The sequence below is a fragment of the Chrysemys picta genome, chromosome 7 (assembly GCF_011386835.1).
Source record: "Chrysemys picta bellii isolate R12L10 chromosome 7, ASM1138683v2, whole genome shotgun sequence".
NCBI classification, from domain to species: Eukaryota; Metazoa; Chordata; order Testudines; family Emydidae; genus Chrysemys; species Chrysemys picta.
Window position 1 is genome coordinate 100,499,329 of NC_088797.1, and position 7,392 is coordinate 100,506,720.

Sequence of the window (7,392 nt, forward strand, 5' to 3'; positions counted from 1 at the left end):
CCTGCCCCCTTGGGGTGTCAGAAAAATGTTAACAGGAGGCATTTTCTGGCACCACATCCCTACTGTAGAAGCACTCACTAGCCGTGAAGATGAGGGGCAGAGAGAAGCCCCTGCTAAGCTGCCTGCCTGGCTTTGTTTCATGGACTTGGAAGAGCATATGGGGGGCACAAAAGCATTCAGTGATGCTGCCCCCCACCCCACCCCGATATCTTACATGGATCCCTCTGGTAAGCATAGGGGTGGTAGAGATAAGAAACCACCATCCCCCATAGGTTTGGCTGGGACAGCCTCTGACTCTGACACTCCGCTGCAGGGAAACGCTGCCTGGGACTGTGTTGCAGTGCACGTGCTGCTTCGCTTAGCATCAGACAGGTAAGGTGGCTCCCAGTTTTTGGCTCCCTGCAGCTAACTCCAGAGCTGTGCTCAACTTAGCAAGGGGGCTGGAGCTGGGCCCAGCTACAGGGAAGGAAAAGAAGAAAAAATTGCTCCTTATGCCGACAATAAAACACCAGGGGCCACAGAAAGCTCAGGGAAGCCATGGGAAAAATCCCACAGGGAAGAAGGGAAAGCTAAAGGAATAGAAAGAGAGCAACTTTATTTTCAGGGGTGATTTTTTCAAATTGGCTAGAGTGTAGGAATGCATAGCTCCCGAATCGCCAGCCCACGGGCGCGGCAAACTGCCCCCATGGCAACGAGGCAGGAGTGACCTTCAATCCAGCATTTGTGTTTGGGAAACTTATTTGGCTGATTTGATTGTTTCCTCGCAGCTGGCATTCACGTGCTCAAGAGATGGGTTCGTTATCTTATGTGCATGTATACTGCCTGGCTTTTCTATGCGCAGGAATGTAACCACTAAGAAGTGTTGTAAACAAAGTAAGGAGAGAAATAAAAACCCCAGGAAAGTTTTTCCTGGGAGGCTTTTTGCTTGAGGCTTTTGAAGCTCTCTAGCTACCAGAAACCTGGTGTTCTATTTCCTTTCCTGTGTCGTCACCACAGCTGGTGACCCCAACGTGATACCCCTCTACTCACCGGCTGGATATGCCAAGTGCACCCCGCGGCCGTTTGCCGCCCCTTATTCGTGAGTATGGGGGGGGGACTTTCCAGTGCCCAGAAGGAGCACGCAAGAGAGTTACAAAAGAATATAAGGCAGCGATCATGTGTCGTTGTCTCAGTCGCTCATATTGAGGACCTTCTAAGGGAAATAGATCGCCAGTGCCCCTGGTATCCTGACTGCGGGTCTTTACAGCTTTTTGATTGGATACGGATTGGGATCGCCTTGTATAGTGAACCCCGTGCCCCAGTTCAGCACCTGCTGCTCTGGCAGCGTTGTAAGGAGGCGCTGGAGGGGTTTGGCCCAGACGGCCTCAAGCCGGTCCCCCTTTTGCCCCCAGGTGATGGGCCACCCCCCTCCTGCCCGCAGCTGACCCTCCCTGCGCCGCCGCCCGTGGCGGCGCCCCCCTGCCTACCGGTCGGGCGGGGGGGCGCTGTTGCCGCGGCGGTGCGGCGAGCGCGTGAGGCCGGTCTCTTGACCGACGAGGAATCCAAGTGTGGGTTCGAGGCGTTTCCCGTCTCTTGGCGGGATAATGGAAATGGGGGGCAGATAGTGGACTGGGAGGCTCTCCCCTACTCGGTTCTGCGCGAGCTCCGCAAGGCGGTTCGTGAGACCGGGGTGCGGTCCACTTTCACCCTGGAGATCTTGGAAGGTGTGTCAAACGGTTACTTCTTGCTCCCCCAAGATTGGAAAGACATGTGTCGCATGGTGCTGTCTCCCGCGCAATACGTTGTGTGGGATAGCGAGTACCAGCGAGAGGCGCTTGCAGCAGCAGCACAAGGTGGGGGGGCCTATCTCGCTGAGCAGTTATATGGCACAGGGCAGTTTTCGAGCATCCCCGAGCAGGCGGTGGGCACGCCCCGGGTAGCTTTTCCCATCATTGGCCAGTGTGTCCGTCGAGCATTCCGCAGGGTCCCCACTGCGGGCGAGTCCTCTAAGTCCTTTGCGGTTACTCGGCAGGGTGCCGCCGAACTGTTCCACCAGTTTATTGACCGCCTCCAAGAGGCAGTCCAGAGGCAGATTGATAACCCGCAAGCCCAGACTGAACTAATGATAAAATTGGCTTACGAAAATGCCAATGCAGACTGCCGCCGTGCCATGCAGGCAGTGGTCGGGCGCCCCAGGTATACCCTGGCAGAATTGCTGCAGGCGTGTGCTGACGTAGGCACTCAGACCCATCAGATGGCCCTGCTGGCAGCTGCCCTGCACAAGGGGCAGAAGTCTCAGGGGAACTGCTTTAACTGCCAGAAGCCCGGACATTTTTGGCGGGAGTGTCGGGCCCCTGGGGGGGGCGTGTGTAAAAACAAACCCAAGCCCCGGACAGACCAGAGGCCCCGCACGCTGTGTCCGAAATGCAAAAAGGGCTACCATTGGGCTGTGCAGTGTCGCTTGGCCGGGGGTGACAGCCGGGTCTTGGCTGCTAACCAAGACAACCCCCCGGGAAACTAGTAGGCGGGCCTGCGACCAGCCCGAGACCCAAGGCCGCGCCCCTCTCCGTGCACGACGCCCCCGCCGCCACAAGGGGCAGTGCGGGGATTGACCTTGTTAATCAGGAAAATATGGATATCACTCTCCCCGGGGAGGTCCTCCTCATGCCGTCCCAGATTCAGGGCCCGCTGCCGGAGGGCATGGTGGGCCTTGTCCTACCCCGCTCGTCCGCCAGCAAACAGGGCCTGTTTGTGGTGCCTGGGGTGGTGGATTCGGACTATGGTGGAATTATCCATGTTCAACTGTGGAGTCATCTCCCGAAACAGCTGTTTCAGGGAGATGCCTGGGCGCAACTCATACTTGTGCCCTACTCCCTTCCGGCAGGGGGAAGAAACGTTCCCCGAACCGGAGGCTTCGGGTCCACCGACCAGCGCACTATTCACCCACAAGTGGCAGCAGTCGTTAAAGACATTGAAGCACCCCAACCCAAACGCATTTATTGCCTCAACGATCAGCCGTTCGAGGGTGTTATCAACTTTGGGGCAGACATCACTGTCATCGCCGCCACGCAGTGGCCCGCCCATTGGCCCACAGAGCAGGCTCCGGCGGTTTGGGGTGTGGGCGGGGCGCAGGACTCACAACGAAGAGCCCGATGGTTGGAGGTTAGGGCGCCCCAAGGCACCCGCCGCGCCCGTATCCGGCCTATCATTCTCCCCGTCCACCTCAACCTGTGGGGCCGTGATTTATTAACACAGTTCACTGCCACCATCCATATTGATGATTAGGTGTACGGCCCTCCCCCTTCGTTGGCTCACTGACGAGCCCGTATGGGTTGCGCAGTGGCCGCTTCCTTTAGAAAAGCTGGAGGCCCTCCAGCACTTGGTTAATGACCAGCTGCAGGCAGGGCATTTGGAGGAGTCCACTAGCCCCTTTAATACCCCCGTGTTTGTAAGCACAAAAGAAATAGTTACACCTTGTATAGAAATTGATGTGGCTAGTGTTGTGGAAATTGAATCGTGGATAGGGTGTGCATTTTTCCCAGAATATGTGCAGTGTATATTGTAGCAGAGGTAAAGGAAATGCAAACCTACCAATATAGGTTGTGTTATCTTTTTCAGATCACTGTGTGTTTAAAAGCAATGACTGACTACCCAGAAGGGGTAGACCTCTGTTCTTTTGTTTTTCAGATCATCAGAGAAAACGGATGCCAGCTGAACAGCATTCAATGCACCATGCATTTACTGGCACAATAGGGATTATTTTTGTGTTTTATGGCAAAAATTGTTGTTAAGAATTGCATACCAACAGTCTTTGGAGCAAGGACATGGAAGGTTAACCCACTCCCCATATTGCCCATGGGATCCTTCTGGCTACCTCAGATTTCTAGCCAGAGGGCTGGGGAGGGAGGAAAGCAATTAGACACCTGAGGTTGTACCGAGTGAACTCCTCAAAAGTGGGTGCGTTTGTCCCAGTTTGTTGCTCCAAAGCTCTGTAATAAAGTTATTTTACTGGAAGGGTGTATATGGCATACATTGAATAATAAGACTAATGTACTGTATAATGGCAATGTGTATGTGTTCATTGTTGGGAAAAGGTGTATGAGTGAAGAGTGGAAGTTTCCTTTGTAGGTTAAAAGAAGCTGAGAAAGGGAGAAGAGGAAAAAGCACAGAATGAGTTAACTGAGAGAAAAATACAGCTAGCAGGCTCATCCAAGGCCACAGCCAAAACTTGGCTGACCCCCAAGACAAGGGGGGGGCTTAAATGTGCCCGAGCAACAATGACATTTGCAAAACACTGCCAGGCATTAATAAAATGTGTTAGGTTTCTTTTCTCACAGGTAGAAAAGTGTTATCCAAAGATCCTAGCACCCCTGCCATTCATTGAAACCAGGAGACTGAGTCTATGTAAAGTCCATCAACGAAAGACTGCTTTGGCTCCATGCTGGAAAGGCCCTTTCCAAGTCCTGTTAGTCCTTGGCACTTCACAGCAGTGTTGGTGGCTGACTGCCTGGACCCATGCTTTTCACTGCAAAAAGACCCCTCCACCTCGGGAGGACCTTTTGACTAATGATAAGCCTATTTCTCCTTCTAGTTCTGCTGTGCCGTCTGGACAGCAGGAAAAAGGAAAAAAAGACAAGGTGAAGTGCTAGTAACCTCTCCCTTGTCCACTGACAGACCTACTGTTGCTTTGAATTTTTCTAAAAGACACAAAACCATTACAGGGTGATGTGCTAGTAACCTCTCCCCTGTATGATGCTGAACCATGACTGTTTCAGGAAAAGAGAAGAAGGAACACTTGCTTCATTGAAACCACAAAGTCCAGGGATTCCTGACTACAAGAGACATTAAGAACTGACCCTGGTGAAGAAACAAAGAATTATACACTAGCAGGAAGAAATTTGTGGAACCCATTCTTGGGAACGTGGTATTGATTAGATTTTAAGGTTTATTCTACAGGCTGCGCCCTGTGTTTTGGATAAGTCTTTCAGCATGTATTGCCCTCCCTAATTGGATTTTAAATGATAAGTACCAAAGGCACCTTGTTGCCATTGCCCCTGCCATTTCCTCCATTACACTATTACCCCTGTAATACATCCAAATACAGACAATGACCCAGAAGTTGCTGACAGAGATGGTATTGAATATCACTGAGGCTGGGAAGGCATTGCAGTGGGATCTAGCATGTTCAGGCTTGGCCCCACTGCCCTTACAGACACATCAGGAGTACCATCTGATCTGTGGCCATGGAGACATACTTGGAGACTTTCTGGGTGGAAGTGCAAACGTTCTCAATGCTCCTTCCAAGCATATGGACCGGTAAAGGGGGTGTGGCCTCCCACATACCAAATCCTGCCGGGTCCATGGGGAGGATGCATGTGGGATTGGGTAATTCACCAAAACATCTGGGAAATTAAACTACCTAGTATGCCCAGTTAATTTTAGTCAGTGCTCCTGGGATTACACCTGACAGGACACTTACTTTTTCAAGTTAATGACAGCTGTGTGTATGTTAATGACACCACATTACAAGATATGCATTTTAATCTCACTACCACTGCAGGCAATTACTGGCCTGCAGATAGAGTTAAGTATAATGTATTGTACTTTGTGACATTGTTAGCTTGCCTTAATGCTAACTCACTTTTTATTTGGTGTGTATTGGGGAGTTTTTTGTTGGCCCCTGGTTGCCAAAGCGAGCCCCAGATAGAGCAGCGGCTGCAGTTTAACATTTGGGTCCACCTGGCACAAGTATTGAATCAATCTGATTTCTGCCTGGCCGTTGCCCCGAAAATGCAAGGTCTGTTAAGTACTTGCCTTGTTCCTGTCTGCAAACCACCCAGCAACATCTGGGGTGTGAAACAGTGAAAGAAATGTGTTGTTTTAAGCTTACTGATAATAGCAATTGTATGCAATAGCAAATTGATATGCTGAAATGTTATGCTTAAGCTATCCGCCAGGACGTTTTTCCTCCTTGGTGGGATTATATCTAGTTATAGCCACCCTTAGAGTGGATAAAGACCCTTTTATAGTATGGGGTCTTAGTTTTGATTCTTGATGTTTTATTTTGCTGTTTCGTTTAGTGTATACCCAATCTAGTGACATTGTGTATGCTACCCTGCGAGAGTGCTTTGTTTAAACACTGCATCTATAAAATAAAACAGGGGGGGATGTAGGAATGCATAGCTCCAGAATCGCCAGCCCACGGGCGCGGCAAACTGCCCCCATGGCAACGAGGCAGGAGTGACCTTCAATCCAGCGTTTGTGTTTGGGAAACTTATTTGGCTGATTTGATTGTTTCCTCGCAGCTAGCATTCACGCGCTCAAGAGATGGGTTCGTTATCTTATGTGCATGTATACTGCCTGGCTTTTCTATGCGCAGGAATGTAACCACTAAGAAATGTAGTAAACAAAGTAAGGAGAGAAATAAAAACCCCAGGAAAGTTTTTCCTGGGAGGCTTTTTGCTTGAGGCTTTCGAAGCTCTCTAGCTACCAGAAACCTGGTGTTCTATTTCCTTTCCTGTGTCGTCACCACACTAGAGGGTTTGGGGGGGCATCGAGGAGTTTTGTCTGTACTCTGGGGGATTCAGGGTGAGTTTGCTATGGTTTTTTTCCCATCACCTTCAGAGAAAATAACCTAAAAACTCACCAAAAGGGCCACAGAGCTGCCCCCCTTCTTAGCAGGACTGTTCCTCGCAACATTTTTCACGTTGGCAACTATGCACTGAGGCGGGAGTAGGGAAAAGAGAAAAAAGGGGAGTGAATGACATGGTGGGAACAAGGGGGACATGGTTTGGAGGAGAGAAAGGGGAAGAAACTGAAGAGGGAAGGAGAGAGAGAACAAATAGGGAAGGGTCAGGAAGAGTGTGCGAGAGAAGGGAAACTTGGCGAGAGTAAGCGAGAAGAGGGGCTAACTTAGAGATTGTCTAAACAACAAAAAAGAAAACTCAGCAATCCTGAGCTACTGTTACTTTGGTACAGCCAAGCCATAATATATCAATGACATATAGTAACATATAATTTAAAATGATTGTATCTCCCAAAATTGTGCACAAAGGAAAACGTGTTGGGGAAATAATGTCCCTGCTTGCCTTTAACTGTACAACAAATAGATGTATTATTGAGGTGAGTCCTATTAACTTCAGTGGGCCCTCTCGCCTCAGCAAGGTGAGCAGGATTTGATTCTCATGTCCCCTCTCCCTTAATTAGCAAGTATGCAGTGCACTGAAATATTTCAGACACACTCTCCGTTCACGAGTCATTAGAAAATGCGGTGAAATAGTGCCCTCAGGTGGTGTAAGTTAAATTCTATCCGATTGGCTGCTATCCTGAAAGCATCTGCTCTCACCAGTGCCATGTAATTTTCCATCACTGCATATGCGGAGGCAAGAAGAAAGCTAAGTATTTTAGCTACAC

At 50.0% G+C, this 7,392-nt stretch overlaps 1 long non-coding RNA gene across 1 annotated transcript; it reads left to right on the plus strand.

Annotated features, from left to right (window-relative positions):
* The first annotated feature begins 442 nt into the window (after positions 1-442).
* On the plus strand, positions 443-6,475 carry LOC135972775 (uncharacterized). Its single transcript, XR_010589287.1, has 2 exons — positions 443-1,078; positions 4,317-6,475. It is a non-coding gene; the product is annotated as an uncharacterized LOC135972775 (long non-coding RNA).
* The last annotated feature ends 917 nt before the right edge of the window (positions 6,476-7,392 follow it).